At 48.3% G+C, this 17,864-nt stretch overlaps 1 protein-coding gene across 2 annotated transcripts in view; it reads left to right on the top strand.

Moving 5' to 3' along the window:
- Positions 1–17,864, top strand: part of HIVEP3 (HIVEP zinc finger 3) — a 402,195-nt gene that overhangs the window by 132,575 nt on the left and 251,756 nt on the right. The window contains exons 3-4 of one of the 2 annotated variants that reach the window (XM_079777695.1): positions 13,205–13,427; positions 13,869–14,452. The exons of the other annotated variant lie outside the window; for it this stretch is intronic. The gene's annotated coding sequence lies outside the window, so the exon portion shown is untranslated. The remainder of the gene's footprint in view (positions 1–13,204; positions 13,428–13,868; positions 14,453–17,864) is intronic. 2 annotated transcript variants of the gene reach the window in all.

Raw genomic sequence — 17,864 nt, 5'->3', positions numbered from 1 at the left:
AAATGGTATTGATCTTGGCACTAGCCATAGTTAAAGCTCCTACTGCTGCTCATCCTTCTTATTGCTATTGCTGTAAATTTTAATTATTAAGACTTTTTCTTATTACGTAGCAAATATAAGAACCTGAAAATGAGCTAACCCTAATTTTACTCCTCCTACCTAATCATTCACAAGCTGAATTCAAGTCTAGAGTTTTCTGGTCATTTCTTACTTTGCTTTAAAATAATTCTCATCTCTCCAGAGTACAATCCAGACCATTTTCCCAAATCACTTCTAACAGGGGACACACACCCAGCATTGTCCTTCTTTAAAGACAATTGGAGGAGACAGTGACAAGGCCAAGGCCAGGGAGTATCCCTGCAGTTTGGGATGTGGCAGCTCCCCAGAGCACCCTCTGAGGGCAGGGGCTGGATGACAGGTGCTGGCTGCATTTCTGTGAGGCCTCAGGATTTGGGTTTCTAGCACCAGCTTCCTCTACCATCACCACAGAGGGATGTAGGTAGAGGACATTTGATGGGAGGGCTGCATGGTGGATCTAGGTCATTGAGGGTGCCCCTTGGTAGAACCAGGTATCCTCTCTGTCCCCATAATTCCTGTCCCTGTTGACCCTCATCTTCATTTAGCTCCAGATGCTGTTATGGCTCTGACTGAAAGCTGCTATCAAGGAGGACATGAGCCAGGGATTCAGTTTTCCTGAACACCAAGGGACAAGTAGATTAAAACAATAGATCCAGGTACCTAAATTGAAAATTTGTTTGAGTTGACCCCTAGCGGGGTCAAGTCCAATGATGGGAAAGTGTGTGCACATTATGACACATCCTTCCCCTCTGCTATTCAACTGTCCCAGCCTCAAAAACTGGCAGGAAGCACAGTGCTCTCATTAATCTCTGGGAACCCAGATTAAATAGTTCAGTGAAGGCAATCTGCTTATCAAAATACTGATGACTAGGCTGGGTCAAGGGTGAGAGTCAGAGGCAGCCAGTGCTGAATCACAGCCCCTTGGATTAGAGGGAGTTGCTCGATCTTTATGCCTGGTTAGCTGCTAAAGCAATTTGCAATCTGGAGCTGATGCTCCTTTGATGGTCTCTCTTATCCAGTTGGTACATGGGCCAGCTACCACTGGATTACAAAAGGTTAAATGACTTGTCCAAGGTCACACAATCAGTTCATCAGGAGAGCCAGAATTCCTGGGGTCTAGCTTACATACAGTGAAGTGCACTTACCGGTTTTGACAAATCCATGCACCTGGGTAACCTACACCCATCAGTGAACTGGAATTAGGCCATTCTCTTGGCCACAAGTGCAGGATGACTGAAAGCACAATGGGATTTCAGCTCCCTCACAGGAAGACCGCCATCTCCCTGCTTGTCCCCACTCCCTGAAGTGACACATGGGGTCACCCCTTTGCCTTTCCTCTTTTGTCCCAACTGGATTATTCTTTGAGATGGAGTTCAGCTTTCTACCTGGGTTAGGCTGGGTTGTCTAGGAAACAGGAAATAATGCAGAATGTAGGCTGTAGATTGGGTTGGATGATCTTGGGCTCCTCTTCAGAGCCACATACTTCTGCCACTTTTTACTGGCTTCTCTGCCTTTCCCACTACTTACCTGCCCTCAGGCCAGTGGAACCATCCCACATGGCCCAGCTTGCTTTCAGCTCCCCAGCGTAAGTGGATGTGACCCCCCAGCTTAATTTCCAAAGAGGCAGTGACCTCGAGCTACAGAGGTTGGGTGACGCGGGGACGGATGCTTCTGTGTCAAGGAATCTGTGTGACACGCAGGGGAGAAACACCTATGACACTGAGCTTCTGTTTGATGCATCTTTGTTTTCCAGGAACCGGGGGAGGTGTGCATTTCAGACTGTTCACGTCCATGCCACCTTAAGCATGACTTCTGCCTTTCTTTTTGCATTTACTCTTTCCTTCCCTCCCACTGTCACTCAGAGCAAGGCAACTGTGAGCACTGCACTCGGGGTTACCTCTCTGAAAGGGAACTGCTTATCTCCCATCTGTATCTGCGGAGTGAGAAAACACGTCTCTACGTCAGCAAACGCTGGGTGATCAGGAGCCCCTTGTCTCCAAGGATCTTTATCTGATCCCCTCGCCTGACTCCAAAAACTCAAGTCTCCTGACTTGCCTTCAATGCGCCTTTCACAACAGGCTGCCTGTCTTTGTTGAAGTCTGTGGTCCTCTGTCCTGCTGGACCTGCAGTTTGTCTCCTAGACGCCCAGTATTTCTAAAGAAGTAGGAGACAAGCTGGGAGGGGACGGGAAAGGTGGAGCGTGCACAGTAATGTGATGGAGAAATGCACGCCACGATATTAGCCCCGTTGGGGGATGGAGGAGGATGAGGTAGTGCTGGTGGGAGGGAATGAGGGGGGAGGGAAGGGGAGAGGAAAAGAGATGACTCAGTACTTACACACTGAGCTGTAAGCATGGGGAAAAGTGTGAAAATGATTAAGTCCTACAGACCTGCAGCGGAAGGGAGGATTAGGAATCTGAGTGTGCCTAATTTCTGAGTGTTTCTGTGTCTTTTCTCTCTGGCTAATCTCAACCATGGTCTGATAAACGGAGGGGCAGATGGCGAGCAGGAGAGGCAGAGGGTGGTCACTTGTTTGGACAGACAGAAGCTTCGTTGATGCTAGATAGCACTTCAACTATGTGGTGTGTTTTTTTTAATTCCCTTTAACAGAAATGACAAAACATCACCTGTGGCCCCCTGCTGACAGTTGATGGCTGCCTTTTGGATGTTGTGGCCTTTTTAAGATCTTTTTGTAAAACTGCCCTAACTGTCCAAATCTGAACTCATCAGTTCTTACCTCCTCAGCTCCAAGCTGTTTCTTCACCTTTGACAATACCCCCTCTACCTCGAAGCCACCACTTGCAAAAGTTAGAATCGCCTCTGACTCATCCTTAAGCCCCCTTACTGATTCTTCTCCAAGCACCTTAGATATTTGCTTTTTGGTATCACCAGATCTCTTTCTCTCCCCTTGTAGCCTATTCTGCATCCCCACAAAAAGCTGAAGTCTGTAATATTCTCCTTTAATTATGTTAATCTGCTCTTCACAGGCTCCAGCTGCTCCCTCCTGCGTATTGGATACAGCCCAGCCTGCTCTGTGTGGGACTCAGACCTCTGTGAAATCTGGCCTCTCTCCTCCCTATTAAATTCTCTTCGTCTCTGCCTCCCTCACACAAGTCCTCGTCCTGGCCAGGAGTGCAGGCAGCATGCACCGCTGGCCTTTCCCACCACGCATAGCCTCCCCTCTTCCCCAGATGCCAGCCCAACTTCTCATCCACCTGCTTGACCCTTCCCCATGTCCAAGGTTAGACACAACCCATGTTCCCACAAAGGCCGCTGTCTCCTCCTGAGGATGCCTGCTGCCCTCCTGGGCCGTAGCGGCACTCACTGCTGGAATCTCTTTTCTGGTCCTCATTTGCTGTGTCACCAGCTACTGTGGTGAGCGTCATCTCCTCGATTAAATCATAAGCCCTGAGAGCAGAGCAGCCAGGTCTTGCATTTCCTTTGATCGGCCCCAGTGCTTGGCCCCGGGCAGCGTGCACACAGGCCTCCACAGATTCTTTTGGAGTGATGGAAGTGCACTGCTGAGGCCAGCGACAGAGCGACTCTCTTCAGCTGTGACGTGGTCCCCAGCCTGAAGTGGAGTGTGGGCTTTCTCTGGACTCGTTGGCCAATGGGCTCATAACTGAGGGTCACATGCCGAGCCACGGGTTCTGCACAGCACACAGCTCTCCCCTCCTCACCCTCCATCCTCAGGGCGCGCTCGGGGGCTGGCAGTAACACTCTCCTCCCTCCCGGGTTAGGATTTCACTCATGTTGCCAAGGACCTGGCCCTGGCTTTGCCTCCATCTGATTCCACCTCCCTCCTGGAAGGCGTTCTTCTTTCTGCTTGGTTTTGGCTGCCAGTCTTACTGCTCGGCTGCTTCCAGGTTTGTGTGCGTAAGGTGTGTCCACAGGAGAGTCTGCCAGGCTTCTCACCCCACGTGTGACTTCTTCCTTAGAGGAGCAACCTAAGAGATGTGGACATTCTCTTGCCAACTGCCATTTTGCCTTTGGGACCAAACCCAGAGAGAAACTCCAACCGTGATAGCCGAAATGTGGGAGATGTTAGGGGGGAAAAATCCCCTTAGTGAAAATGCAGAGGGTAGGCTGAAAACACTGCACCGTTCTGGCTGATGGAGCCAGATATGGTCAGACCCATTTCAATCCAAGAACAGTTTATTCTCTACAAGCAGACAAGCAGCAAATCTGGATCCAGGTGTCTGCTTACTACAAACACAGTGGAATTCTCCAAGTCCTAGCAGGCTTCAGACCAGCCCAGGAGAAAATTGCTGTGTAAATACTTGTGGGGCAGTGGGATAAGGAGGGCGTTATATGTCAAATTATTGTACCAAAGCCAAATGCAAAGCAAGGAAGAAAGTTATACCAATGTGGCTTGAGGTAAACAGGCCCTGGCCACACCTTGGAAGTCTTTGTGCTATATTGACTTTGACCGTGAAGGTTGTTTGCTGCAAAAGGATTTGATCTGGGGCCTTCAAAGGGTTTTCCATCGTGCCAGGGGAAGGTTTAAGGACACATGCCCCGCACTGTGGCATGTTCTCATGTACGAGAGGCATAGCCTTGTCAGTTTGACTTTTCTTTCTGATGTAACTCGGGCGTTCTTCTGCAGAGGCTCGTGAAAGATGTCAGGCAGCAAATCCATTTTGGGGAATTTGGGGGCCACTGATATTGATGGGCTTGAGTCCAGCTGTTGATTTGCACGGCTCGGACCAGGTGAGGTAGGTGTGGTTTTTGGGCAATTTTGCAGATAAAGGAACTGAGCCATGAAGAGGGCTGGTCACTTCAGTGGGATGATATAGGTGGCCAGTGGTGGTGACGGGATGCACATCCAGGTACTCTGTCTAGAGCAGTGATTTTCAACCTGTGTGCCGCAAGAATGGTTAAAACATGCAACTGGTGGGGAGAATGTTAATTTAGTTATGAGCACTGACCTCTCTTCCCTTAGGTTGTGAAAAAAAAAAACAACCAAAAAACCCACACACACATGATGATAGCCAACACAACAACAATAGCCGTCCAGACGAAATGACACAAAATTATACCTATTTCTTTGTCAGATTGGCAAAAAATATGATATATTTTTGTTGTGTTGCAGAATTTTAGTAATTAGTTTATGTGTGCCCACATTCTTAACCTGTATGTTCCACTGCCTTTCATAACAGACATGTGGAATGGAAAATATGTACTAAGTGGTATATAGAATATGATCCCATTTCTGTTTAAAATGTCAAAGATTCCCAGACTATCCATGACATTATTTTTATAATTAGAAAAAAAAATTTTGGTTTAAACAAAATCTATCTTTTATCTTCAGCCAAACTCTGATTTTATGTAAGATTTACCCATTTTTATTTTCTTGCTTTACCCATATTGACACTCATTCATTGATCAGATTTTCATTGAGCTCTTCTGATAGGCCGGGCATGGTGACAGCTGCTCTGGATCAGCAGGGAAGCCTGGCCATGCCCAGCTGGGCCAGAAGTTCTGCCTCAGCGGAATTATAAACAAGTAAACAGGCACCGAGGGCTGCCATTTATTGATTCAAACTGTGTGCTGGGCATTCTTCTAACTGATGTTGATGTTTCACATATTTACTCTTTTAGTCCTTTTCATAGCTCCTTTATAACCCTGGGCAGCATGTGGCATGAATCTCCAAGGTCACACCAGTCAGTAGGCAGCGGGGCTAGAATTCATCTCTGCCAGGGACTCCCCAGCCTGAGCTTTTAACTTCTCCAGCCTCTCCTACTACCAGCTCATTACAGTCCAGCCACATTGGCCTTGACATTCTCTCCACTCAGAACACTCACGCTCCCTCTGGACCTGAGCAGGCAGCCTGCTCATCGTGTAGCTCACGAGGCCGCCACTGAGCTCCTCATCCAGTGTGATTTCCCTCTCACTCCCACGGTCATTCTCCATCACATTCTATCACATCCCCCTGTTTTATTTTCTTTGTGGTATTTAATCACGATCTGGCATTATCTGACTCTAGAGGCCCAGTGCATGAAATTCGTGCACGGTAGGGTCCCTAGGCCTGGCCGGTGATCAGGGCCAATTTGCATGGTGACCAGGGGTCCCCCGCTGGCACCCACCTTGGCTGGCCTGGGGCCTGCGGGCTGGGGGCAGCTCCTGCATTGAGCATCTGCCCCCTAGTGGTCAGTGAGTGTCATAGTGACTGGTCATTCTGACATTCAGTCAATTTGCATATTAGGCTTTTATTATATAGGATTGTTTCACCCACTGGATTGTAAACTCCATGGAAAACACAATTCTTGTCCTCTTGTTCACCGTGGTATCCCCAGTGCCCAGCATGGTCCTCGAACAGAGTAGGTGCTACTAGAAATGGGGAGGAGGATGAATAAATGAAGGATGCTGGACACATAGCCCAGAGCAGTGGTCTCCAAAGCGAGACATGCATGTTGGAGCCATGAAAGGTGAGATGGTCCACTGGGAGGCAGGAAGAAAATAAAATAGACAAATAGATACATAGGTCAATAAACACATACATGTATCACCTTTTCTTTTTGTTTTTGTGAATGACAGAGTATGAATGTAATTTATAAAGAAACACGTGTATACAGATGTGGGTATACACAGATTTTCACTGCTAGGGCACATGACCAAAAAACTTGGGGGATCACAGGCCTAGCAGGAGAGACAGAAGAGGAAACAGGCCATTCGAATGTGGTATTGCTGGTACCGCCAACAGGGGGAGTGCAGAATGCTATCGAAGTGAACAGAGGGCTGCCCAACCTGCCTTGGAGGGTTGAATAACTGTGAAAACTAACATTTTAAATTGTTTTGTTAATATTAGAAATTATTGTTTTTAAAACCTATCCAAAATACACAAGGTATTATTTTTAGACGGTTAGAGTCATGTGAATGACTATAGCCTTTATGGTCATTTTCTTAATAAATGGTGAAAGATTGAGCACTTAAGATTTCATAATTGACCTGTTAGAGAGGTTACTGTTCAAAAAGTTCAAATATGGCTATTAATGACTTGTGGTTAGGTATCCAAGCTTTCCTTGCTTTCTGAACTGCATTTTAATCTGAAAATTAGAAAATAAATAGGTCTTTAAATCCTGGTCTTCTAGCTAGAGAGGCAGCAGGGTGTAGTAGTGAAACACTTAGGCGTTGGGATCTGATGAATCTGGGCTTGAATATCACTCCTCACTCTTTTGTTCTGCATAACTTTAAGCAAGTCCCTTTCCTTGGATCCCCCATCTACAAATGGGCATAGGAATGCCTGCCTCCAAGGTATCAAGTTGTAAAGATAAAACAGACATTGCACCTGAAGGGCCCAGCACAGTGCTTGGTACATGGTGGGTCTTTCTGCCTATAGGTTCCTTGTCTATTTAAAGAGAAAATTCCATGTCATTTAGAAAAAACACAAACGTACATTCTTCTGAGCAGCAGGAACATACTTTTTGTTTTTATACTTGATTAAACCGAGTCACGCTTGAATATATTCTCCTTGAAATGATTTATCTTGATTCCATGTAAACTACAGCCATCCTTCCCGGGCCTGTCTTGAACCTTGATACTTTGTCGGTGACACCATCAGACGAGCCCTCTTTCCCTCCCTGGGCTCGAATGATGCTGCAGTTGGACTTCTGTGCTACAAATAACTCTTGTCTTCTGAGCACCAAGGGGCTACAGTTGGGGTAAACAGAGAGAAGCAGGACCTTGGCCAGGGAACCCCCTGTGTCCGGGGAGCGAGGCCTCTTGTGGAGTGGGGGGCCTGTTTGGAGGAGAGGAATTGGATCAGGACGGGGAGGACTGAGCTGGGCAGAACTCGGCAGATTCCTTGGCGTGCGCTGCGGGAGGATTCCCTGAAGGACTGCACGGGGAAGAAATGTGCTGTGTGCTTGGCAGGCCAGAAACCACAGAGACCCTGGCAATGCTTTCTGAGGATTTGGGAGCAGAAAAGCAGACTCCCTAGGTGGTTATTTATAGAGCCGGCAGCAGTAATGATCAGTTAGAAAAAATAAATTATAACTCAGTTGAACCTGAAAAAACTTTTCTTTTGCAACCCCAGGCATTCCACATGGACGCTGGCACACCACTCCCTCCCGGTGGTGTTCCTGGAGGCCACGGTCCACGCCAGGCTCACGCATGCCCTCCCCAAAGCATTAAGGGTTAGCAAGGCAGCAGCAGAGCAGGAAGTTCTGGCTAGAGACAGAGAAGTCTGGCTTGACGACTCCTTTCTTCCCCCTCTGCACCCTCCAAATGGCAAAATTATTCCTCCTTTCTTTCCTGAACATGTCTGTAACATGCAGCAAAAGCTGAGCCTCATCGGAAGTTCCGTGCTGAGCCTCCAGCTTCCGCACACCTTGCTCATCAGTGTGTGCACACAGGCTTGCTTTCAGCATGTGCGTTTTAGCTGCAGCAAGAGCTTCTTACTGTAGTGCCTTCTGAGAAGAGGTTTGCGGACTCTGGGATCACAGACCTCTAGTCTTCCATCCCCCCTCAGCCAGCAAGTGAGACCAGGATGGTGTTCACACTGACAGCTTGGCAGGAGGGTCACCTGAAGCTGCCGACCCACCACTTGGCATCATGACAATTGGCCATCCTTCCTGTTTCCCCCCTTCCACCCATCTGCTCCTCTTTTCTGTTTCTTCCTTCATTCATGCATTTGCTTTTCAATCAAAAAACATTTATTGAGTATCTATAATGTGGCAGGCACAGGGGATGCAGAAATAAATCTAGAGGCTGCAAACCGGTGGCATTTGAGCTGGTCTGGCCTGCAGGTGCATTTTATTGGCCCACAACATGGTGTCTTAAATTTGCATTCACTGCTGACACATAACAATGGGGTGATTTCATGTGCAAACGCTGATACCGCTGATATCAGGCTTCTCCCCCAAAATGTGAAGTTCTGGCCCACGTTCCCACAAGGTATTATTTTCCCCTTCAGGTAAGGCCAGTCCCTCTAATTTCTCGCAGATCCTAGGACTCCCAACTGTCTGCCTAACACCAAAATAGCTACCATCCGAGTCCCACAAATGAGCTGCTTCTCCCATTTGTATGACCCATGTGGTCCTGTGTGCACTTGAATCTGTGACCCCTGATGGAGACTCTGATCTGAGGGTGTTTATGGTCCAGTGGGGGAGACAGGGCCATGGATAATTTCAGAATGTGGAAAGTATTGTGAGAACAGTGTACTCTGGGAGCCTGGGAGCAAAGGAGTGATATTAACCAAAAGAGTCACAGCATGGTGATTACCAGAGGGAAAGGTGGGTGGGGAGGTAGAAGAGGGTATAGGGGATAAATGGTGATGGAAGGCGACTTGACTTGGGGTGGTGAACACATAATGCAATATATAGGTGATGTATTATAGAACTGTATACTTGAAACTTATATAGTTTTATTAAACCATGTCACCCCAATAAATTCAATAAAATAAAATAAATACGCATATTAAAAAAGAGTCAGGGGCTTCATGGAAAAGGCGAGTTTGGAGTCAGGTTTGGAAATGCAATGAGGATATGACGAGATGAAGCCGTGAAGTGCAGCACAGACAAAGGGATCGGTCTGTACAGAAGCTCGAGGGGGGAACAGCAGAGAGGTCCATGGGACAGGGGGAGGCGAATTGGAGCAGAGGTAGGAGTGAGGCTCTTCTCTCTCCAGTGGGATAGTCCACAGCCAGCCCTGTCCAACCCGAAACCAGAGACCATGGGCCCTTCACACCCATTTCTGGCCAGCGGATACCCCTCCTCCAGCACTTGCCCCAGACAGCTGGGTGTTCCTGTGAGCAGGTCCCCACCTGCCTGCCGAGATTTGCCTGGAGTCACAGTCCTGCTGCTCCTCCCCAGCCAAGCCTGGAAGCCGGGTGTGGGGGCAGAGGGAGAGGACAAGGCAGGAATGTCTTCATCCTCGGAGGGCACTGGGGTCCCTGGCACGGGCCCAGTGAGAAGACAGGCTGATTAAGGCTCCATGGTCCCCCTACCTCTCTGGAACCTTTCTCTCCTCATCCTTTGAAAGCCAGGGATCCTCAACACATGTGTTTCGCTGGTCCTCTCCCTCGGCACCCTCACACTTTCATCATCGTTCATAGACTGCTGTCAGCGCAGAGCTGAGGGTGGCCTGTGGAGACTTGCGGCTTTTGAGCAGTTCACCTTGGAGAGCTCATAGGTGCCTCAAGCCCTACCAGCTTCCATTCTTTCCATGCCCCACGTCCTGGCCTTGCCCTGGTTACAGACACCCTTCAGCGCCCTCTGCCTCACTCACTTCCCTCGCCTGGAGCTCCCTTTCTCGCCCTTTCTACATGTTGAAATTCTTTCGTTCTTCAAGCCCCTTGATACATGACACCTCCCTGAACTTTCCTGATTCAAGCAACCACCAGCAGCAATCAACTTCATAACATTGCCAGAAATCAAAGAACTTGCCCATGGCCCAGATGCCCCAATCAATACAGCATTTCGAAGCCAGAGGAGAACTCAGCCACTGAAGATGACCTAGTAAAGATGCCCTTACTCCCCACCCCGTGTGTTTCTTTTCTGCAGTCAACAGAGCAGTTCATGGTGGTGGTGATGAATTCTGTGCCTCCAAGCAGATCACATGCTGGTCAAGGGCAGGAACCCATGGCTGTGCTTGTCCTCCCGGGCACGCAGCACATGGCTGCACGAAGGCTGGGCCCAGCTGTATGTGGTTAGTTACCTGAGCGAATCGAACTCTTGGTCAAAGGGATGAGAAGTCACGCTGCTTGCAGATTTGTCCTGAAGGCTGTCACTTAAGGAGTGGAAACAGTGTGGGAGTGACTGGCCAGGAGAGGTGACACCTGCAGCGTGAGGGCACCTTATGGCCAAGAGCCTCTTTTCCTGGAGCATAAAATGTGATTAATGGGGAACTGGTTAATGCAGCCCACTGGTTCATTCAGGGTAAAGGAGACCTGGGGAGGGCGGGGGGGGGGGGGGAGAATGAGTGTAGACCGCCCCCAACCCCAAGGCCCTGAGCCTGGTGAGAGAAGCCAGGGCCTGCTGATGAGGGGAGCCTTGGCGTCTCTGAAGTTCTCGTCTCTGGGACTCTGGGCTATCCAGAGGATTTTGGCCAAAAGTCAAGGGATCTCAGCTGGTTTCCTACCACTTGCTTGGTCCCGTGCTCCTCTGCGGCTTCCCACAGTGGTCTCCGCCTGGGCTCCCTCCTGGCCGCATCGCCACTGGCTGTGGCCTCTGGCTGCGACACTGCTGGCAGCGCCACTGGGGCTCCGGGTGGCCAGTGCCAGCTCCAGGGCTGCTACTGTTGGGCTGGGGCTTCCGCGCAGCAGCCTGGGGTTGGGGTCTGGGGATACTGGGCAGAACTAAGAGAGGCAGCAGGGTAGGGCTGGGTGGAGATGCACATCCTGAAATATGTCACCGACTTGGATCCCTCCAGAGACTACATGGTCTTATTAGTAATCATTTACAGGCAAACTACAGTCTTTTACTGTTTACCAAGATGTTCATATATCCTAACTTCCTTGAACCTCACAAGTACGCTATACCTTGGGGTATATTCACCATCCCTGTTTTACAGATGAAGAAACTGAGACACAGGGAGATTTAAATGACTTGCCCAGGGTTTGAACCCAAATCTCGAGACTCTAAAACATCACATCATTCTACTACACCTGTTGCCTCCCAAGTCCTATTTCCAGGTAGAGCTGACTCATCAGCATCCTTTCTGTGTGAAAGGGCACCAGAGCTGGGAAGTGACTCAGCACCAGCCCCAGGCCTGGGATTTCCTGTCTTCTTTCTCCTGCCACCGAGAGCCAGGCTGAGGTACATCTCTCCTTTACATCCTGGGGAAGCACAAGGAGTCCAGCTTTTACTGTCAACAGGGAAAGAAATTGGGAGGAAAATCTCAAACCCAACTTTGGGAACCACACTGGAAGATGCTGCTCCTAGTGTCTTAGGCTGTTTGATTCTTTGGTACATTCATTTGTTCATTCAACAGGCATGTATGGAGAAGCTGCTAAGCACCAGGCAGTGTTCTAGGCGCTGGGATTACAGTGCTGAACAAGACAGGCAAAGTGCCCGCTCTCTTGGAGCTCTCGTCCTAGTGTCAGGTGGCAGTGAGCCAGGCAATGGTGACCAAAAGGTTCCACGGTGCCGGGGGCTACACAGAAACTAGGGAAGGGTGATGCGATAGAGTAATTGGCAGGAGGTGGGAGCGAGGTCCGCTTGGATTAGTTGCTTTTTATTTCTTTTTTCTTTTAAGGCCTTAGATTGAATGAATTTGTCAGTAGTTCTCTTTGTGTGGCAGCCTTCTGTGCCCCAGCTTTGGGTGAGGTTAAAGTGCTAAGTGAAAGTGAGTCATTTGTATGCTGGAGGTTCCTTAATAGAAGACAGGTATACTGTTACCCGCCCTGGATGTGGACCAGTGGTTCCCAAGTGTAGTCCCCAGACCAGAGGTAGAAGCAGCAGCACCTGGGAATTTGTTAGAAATACAAATTCTCAGCCTCTACACCAGACCGACTGAATAAAAAAATCTCCTTGAATAAGGCCTCCGGTTGATTCTGCTGCACACTAAAGTTGGAGAAAAAGTGGCGCAGAGTATATGCTTTAAGATTTGGGGTTGCCAGTAGCGGATTCTTACATTTTAGCCATTCTTATGGTCACAGGAAATGGTCGAGTTTATAAGATGTTTATCCAGCTTGGCTTGGTGAACAGTCAGTCCTGTGGCCATAAAGCACGAGGCAAGCTCCTGGCTCATGCTGGGATTGGGCCCAAGCTCTACTGGTTGGCATCATGTCTTGTCCATTCTTCCAGGCGAGCACCTACTTAGAGGAGGTGTTAGCAGGGGGACACTCATCCTGGAGGGAGCCTAGATGTAGGGCGCAACGATGTGCTTCGTGGAGGCTGATCTAAGTGGAGCAGGTTGTTGATTATGGCTAGGGTTCACACACTTTTCAGTTATGAAACTGTCCTGGTTTATAAGTCTTCGGTAGATAGATCTGCTTGCACCTGTGTTTGGACGATCAGTGGTGACAAAAGGTCTTCAGTCCCAAGTAGAAAGTAATCTCGTGACTCTGCTGTACACTGAGTTCTGATCTAATTTGGTCTCCTTGTCCACTCATAAAATTAGACTGAGGTGACCAGATGGTCCAGATCACCCAGGACTGTCCCATTTCCCCTCCCTGTCCCTCTCAGTCTGGTGTCTCGGATTTGGCCGTGCGTTGCCTACTCCTGCTGGATCTTGTCCAGTCAAGGGACAAAACGTCCTGACATCTTCCTGAAGAATGGGAAGAAAGGAGATTCTGGAAAGCACAGATTGCAATACTGAGGAAACCAACACCTGAAGGGTTGCACCCACACCGGCAGGAGCCCCAAGGACGGCTGGAACTGGGGACTTGCAGGCCCAAGAACCGTGGCGGTAAGTCTGTTTCTCTGGTAGGGCTTAGAGTTGGGCTAGGAGTAGGTAGGAATTGGGAGGTGGGGCTGGGATGACCCCCTACTGGGCCAGAAGACAAAGAATGGGAGGCAGATGGTAAAGCAGGAGGTGACAGGGCATGGCGAGGAATCTGAGCTCTTCAGCCCATGCTGGCCTTGCCTCTCTGCTCACACCTTCTGCCCCTTTCTGAATCCTTCCTCTCTGACCGTGCCGCTTCATCCCTGCGTCCTTCCTCCCTTCCTCCTGCTATTCCATTGGCCCTGCTTCTCTGGTTAACCTCTTGTACTGCCTCCCTCCCCAGGCTCCTGCTGCGTCCTGCCCACTGCCCACTCCAGCTTCTGTCTCATTTCTGTTCAGTGTTGACATGATGAAAGCAGGAGAATGGTTGAGTCCCGTTGTGATAAGCACTCTCCCTGTTTGCAGATGCCAGCAATGACCAGGAGCCACCCACAGCAGTTCCCGAGCTGTCTGTCCAGGAGCCACTGAATGGAGCACACACAGGGGTCTTTCTCACTTTGCAGTTGCAAATGCTGGAACAAAGACCAGAGAAGCCAAGGATGCAGCACGAGTCCTAACGTTCTTTAGAGTGCCCCTGAGGAAATTGTCTATTGAGTTGCGGCCAGTTTTGCCAATGGATATTGTGAGAAGAGAATTTCCCTCCTGCATTGGATTCTATCCTGGATGCCATTCCCCATGGACTGTGACGATCTCATGTCCGCCTTTCAGCAGGCGATTCCTGCTTCAGCTCTGGGAGTTCTGGGTAACCTGCTCTATGAGGAAATGTTAACGTCCTCTGCCTCCGAGTGCTGGATTCAACAGTCTTACCCGAAACTGGGTCTCTTTAGGTTAGAAGCACCTCTAGACATTCCTGTGTCTCAGAAGTTGCCAAGTTCATGTCACACCTGTTTCGTTGGTGAACAGGGTCCACTCTGACAGTTGCTACCTGGCCTGGTCAGTGTCTCCTGCCATCGGCTCCCTGCGCCTCTCCCCTCCCTGCCTTGTCCCAGGTGAGACTCACACAGTGGCGACTCTGCCTCTCTTGGTGGGGACCTCATATTTGGCAGACGTGCTTTGGCTGGATGTGTGCGAGAAAGTGTAGTCTTTGTCAATTTGGAGGTGACTAGAGCCCGGCTCCCTCCCTGGGAGAAAGCAGCATTAGCGAGGCCCGGCTTCTTTCCATGTTTCAGCTGGTTTTACTCTCACAACTCTTACTCTCACCTTTTAGAGTCTCTCCTAATCCAGGGGCGTTGTTCTTTTCTTTCTGCAACCAAAGTAACTTTGGTTGTTATTTTCAGTATTGTAAAGTGGCACATGCTTATGATTTAAGCATCAGAAAGACAAATGGAAGAAGAGAAAACCATCCCCTAATCCTACTTGCCCCAAAGACAGCCACTGCGACTGTTGAAGAGCCTCCCAGATCCCTGTCTAGGCTCTAGTGTCACATGTACATACACATGTAACTAATGTCACAGCACCACACATATTCTCTGATAACATTCATTGTCATTTAATGCCTTATCACAACAGCTTTTCTATACAAGCTTTTAAAAAATGATCAAGTGATACCTTTAATTACAGAAGAGGAAACTGAGGCCACTTGTAATTTACAAAAAAATGAGGGTGCTAAATAATTTTGTGTAAAGAAATAAAGCCTCATGGATATAGCTCAAAGAATGCACATCCCCATTTATTTTATTATTATTATTTTGCCACGAGTTACATGAGTCTGTAGCCACTGTAATGTAAGAGTACTATCCCCAATTACAGAGATGTACTGTCTTTGTTTACCTAATCACACATGGACAGGCGTTTAGATTGTTTCCAGCTTTCTTCTATTTTAAGCAGCACGAATGACCGTGGTTCTAGTTTAATCTTCACATGGATTATTTTCTTAAGGTAATTCCCCAGAAAGAGATCAAAGGACAATTAACGAAAGTTACAAAGACCTCAAAGTATGGAGCCAGCATTAACTACTTTGTGCCTAAATGTATTAGACACTGGGAAGGCACACGTGCCTTTTCTTAGGGGACTTCCCATATCCGCACTCGGGTTACTCAGCCTACATTGCCTTGCCCAGGACAGAGCATAGCTATGAATGACGGTGGAGTTCAGCAGATGGTGAGTGAGGGAGAGGTGGTGTCTGAGTGTGGAATTGGGGTATATCTTGCAGTTCCTCATTGTCTACTGAGAAATAGTTATTCATTCATTCATAACCCATTTATGGAGCAGCAACTGTTGCAAGGTGCCAAGTTGGAGGATGAGAAGACCAAGATGAATTAAATAATAGGGATTCCATCCTTAGGAAAATCACAGCCTAGAGAAGGTCAATGCCTAATGACCCACATGTACTCCCTTGTGGAGTAAGTTCAGTTAGACATCTCAGGGCAGAAAATGTGTACCAGTCTGAAGTCACACACGATCCACTGGCCCATTCATCTCAGCTGTCATTTTCGAGTGTCTGTTAGGCAGTGAGACTTGCTTGCTTGTGGTCATCCTCCCTGGGTACCACCTCCTTGAAGGCATTGTCTGTGTCCTTCATTTTCACCTCCAGAGACCTTAGCACCATCTTAGGCAACATATTCGGAAATCTGTTAAATGAGAAATCCAAATGGGAGTGAGCAAAATTAAAGGTAAAGGGATTCATGAGTTGAAACAAAGTCTCCATGTTTTATGTATGTAGGGGAACTTGCATTAATTCATATCCTTCTGCTTGATGGAAACTTTTCCCATTATTTCATTTTCATAAAAGTAACAATCTCATTTAAGAAAATGTGGGAACTAGAGAAAAGAACTGCCACCCTGCCTCGCCCTCCTCACCCAAGGCAGACAGCGTTTTAGTGACCTTCACCCAGAAAAATGGGTACTAACATGGCATTGAGGACAAGAGTGGAGAAATATGTGAGGATCCCCCCCATTTTTACTTTTAATTAAACACGTTTAATAGTTAAGTATATTCACATAGTTCAGAATTCAAGTAGTATAAAAGCACAACCATCTGGGTCCCCGGACATATCCAGTGGTATCCGTTTCTTGTGTATCATTCTAGAGGTTTTTTAATGCATATAAAACTCCATATGTATATAAAATATGAGTGTTTAATGGAGGGCTTGGCAATATTATTACTGAATTTTTAAGTTTAGCCTAAACTATCCTTGTTGATCTTAGTGGTAGGCCTGGGTACAGGTAGAGAAGAGAGAAAAAAGCAGAAAGCTCTGTGTGTGTGTGTGTGTGTGTGTGTGTGTGTGTGTGTGTGTGTGAAGTAGGTGGTTGTTGCTGAGGGAGAGAGTGGAGGGACGAGAAGCAAAGGGACAGAGCAATTATTTGTTCATTCATTTAGTCAACCAGTATTTACTGAGCATCTATTATGTGCCGGGTACTATTCTAGACCCAGGAGAATCCAGAGTGAACAAAAAGATAAAACTCCTTGTCCTTGTGTATATTCTTTAGAAATGGAAGGTGGTAGTCAAAAAAACATAATAAATAAGTACATTATATAGTCTGAGAATGTGATAAATGCTATGGAAAAAATTAAGTAGGGTGCAGGAGATGGGGAGTCTCAGGGTACCATTTTAAAGACTGTAGTGTGGGCCTTATTGAGAAGGGGGCATATGATTACAGACTTGAAGGAGGAGAGAGACTGAGCCCTGCGGATACGCCATGGTCTCCGAGGAAGTAGCACCTGCAGAAGGAAGAGGCAGGGCAAAGGCTCTGCAGCAGAAGTGTGAGTCCTGGGGGCTGCCTGCAGCCCTGCCTCCCAACCCCCCCTTTTCCCTCTCCCCGCCCCGCTGCTCCTGGTGCCCCTCTGCACTGAGGCGGGCTTCCCTCAGGTCCTGAAGAAGCCGGGTAGGACTGGGAGGTCCACAGTGCTGAGATTATCCTATACTAGATGGTACTTTTTCCTTTCTCAAAACTCTTATCTAAATGTTTAATTTTACTCCTTCCAAGACAATTCCGTGGTTTGGACGTTAATTTAGTCCAAGGAAGGAAAGAAGGGAGTAGCATCGTTTTAATAGAAAAGTAAGACTGACGCTCAGTGAAGGTCCTAGGTCTGAAACCAGTCCTGCCACTTGTTCTCAAGCCTTGGTGTTGGGCACATCATTCAACATCTCTGGTCTCCGGTTTCCTCGTTTAGAAATTGAAGGGGGTGTGGAGATGGCTTTAGGATGTTCTTGGACTCCATAGCCAGTTAAGGCAGGAAGTGGTGTCGGGTGATGTCCGGGAGGACTGCGGGGAGGCAGCAGGGCTTCTGCCTGCCAAGGGCTCTGCATGTGTGCACGCTGCCCCCGATTTCCCTCCTGAGCTCAGCGTCACCCTTCAAATGGGATATCCCCTCTGAGTAAGCACAGGGTCCCTGCCGATAACAGAGGAGACACGGTGGCACTGCTGATTGCATTCCTCTCCGTGTGCTCTTTAAGCCCC

This window comes from Cnephaeus nilssonii, assembly GCF_951640355.1.
Source record: "Cnephaeus nilssonii genome assembly, chromosome: 7".
Classification (NCBI taxonomy): Eukaryota; Metazoa; Chordata; class Mammalia; order Chiroptera; family Vespertilionidae; genus Cnephaeus; species Cnephaeus nilssonii.
Note: the sequence above shows the minus strand (reverse complement) of the source record. Positions and strands in the feature narration are given on the sequence as shown.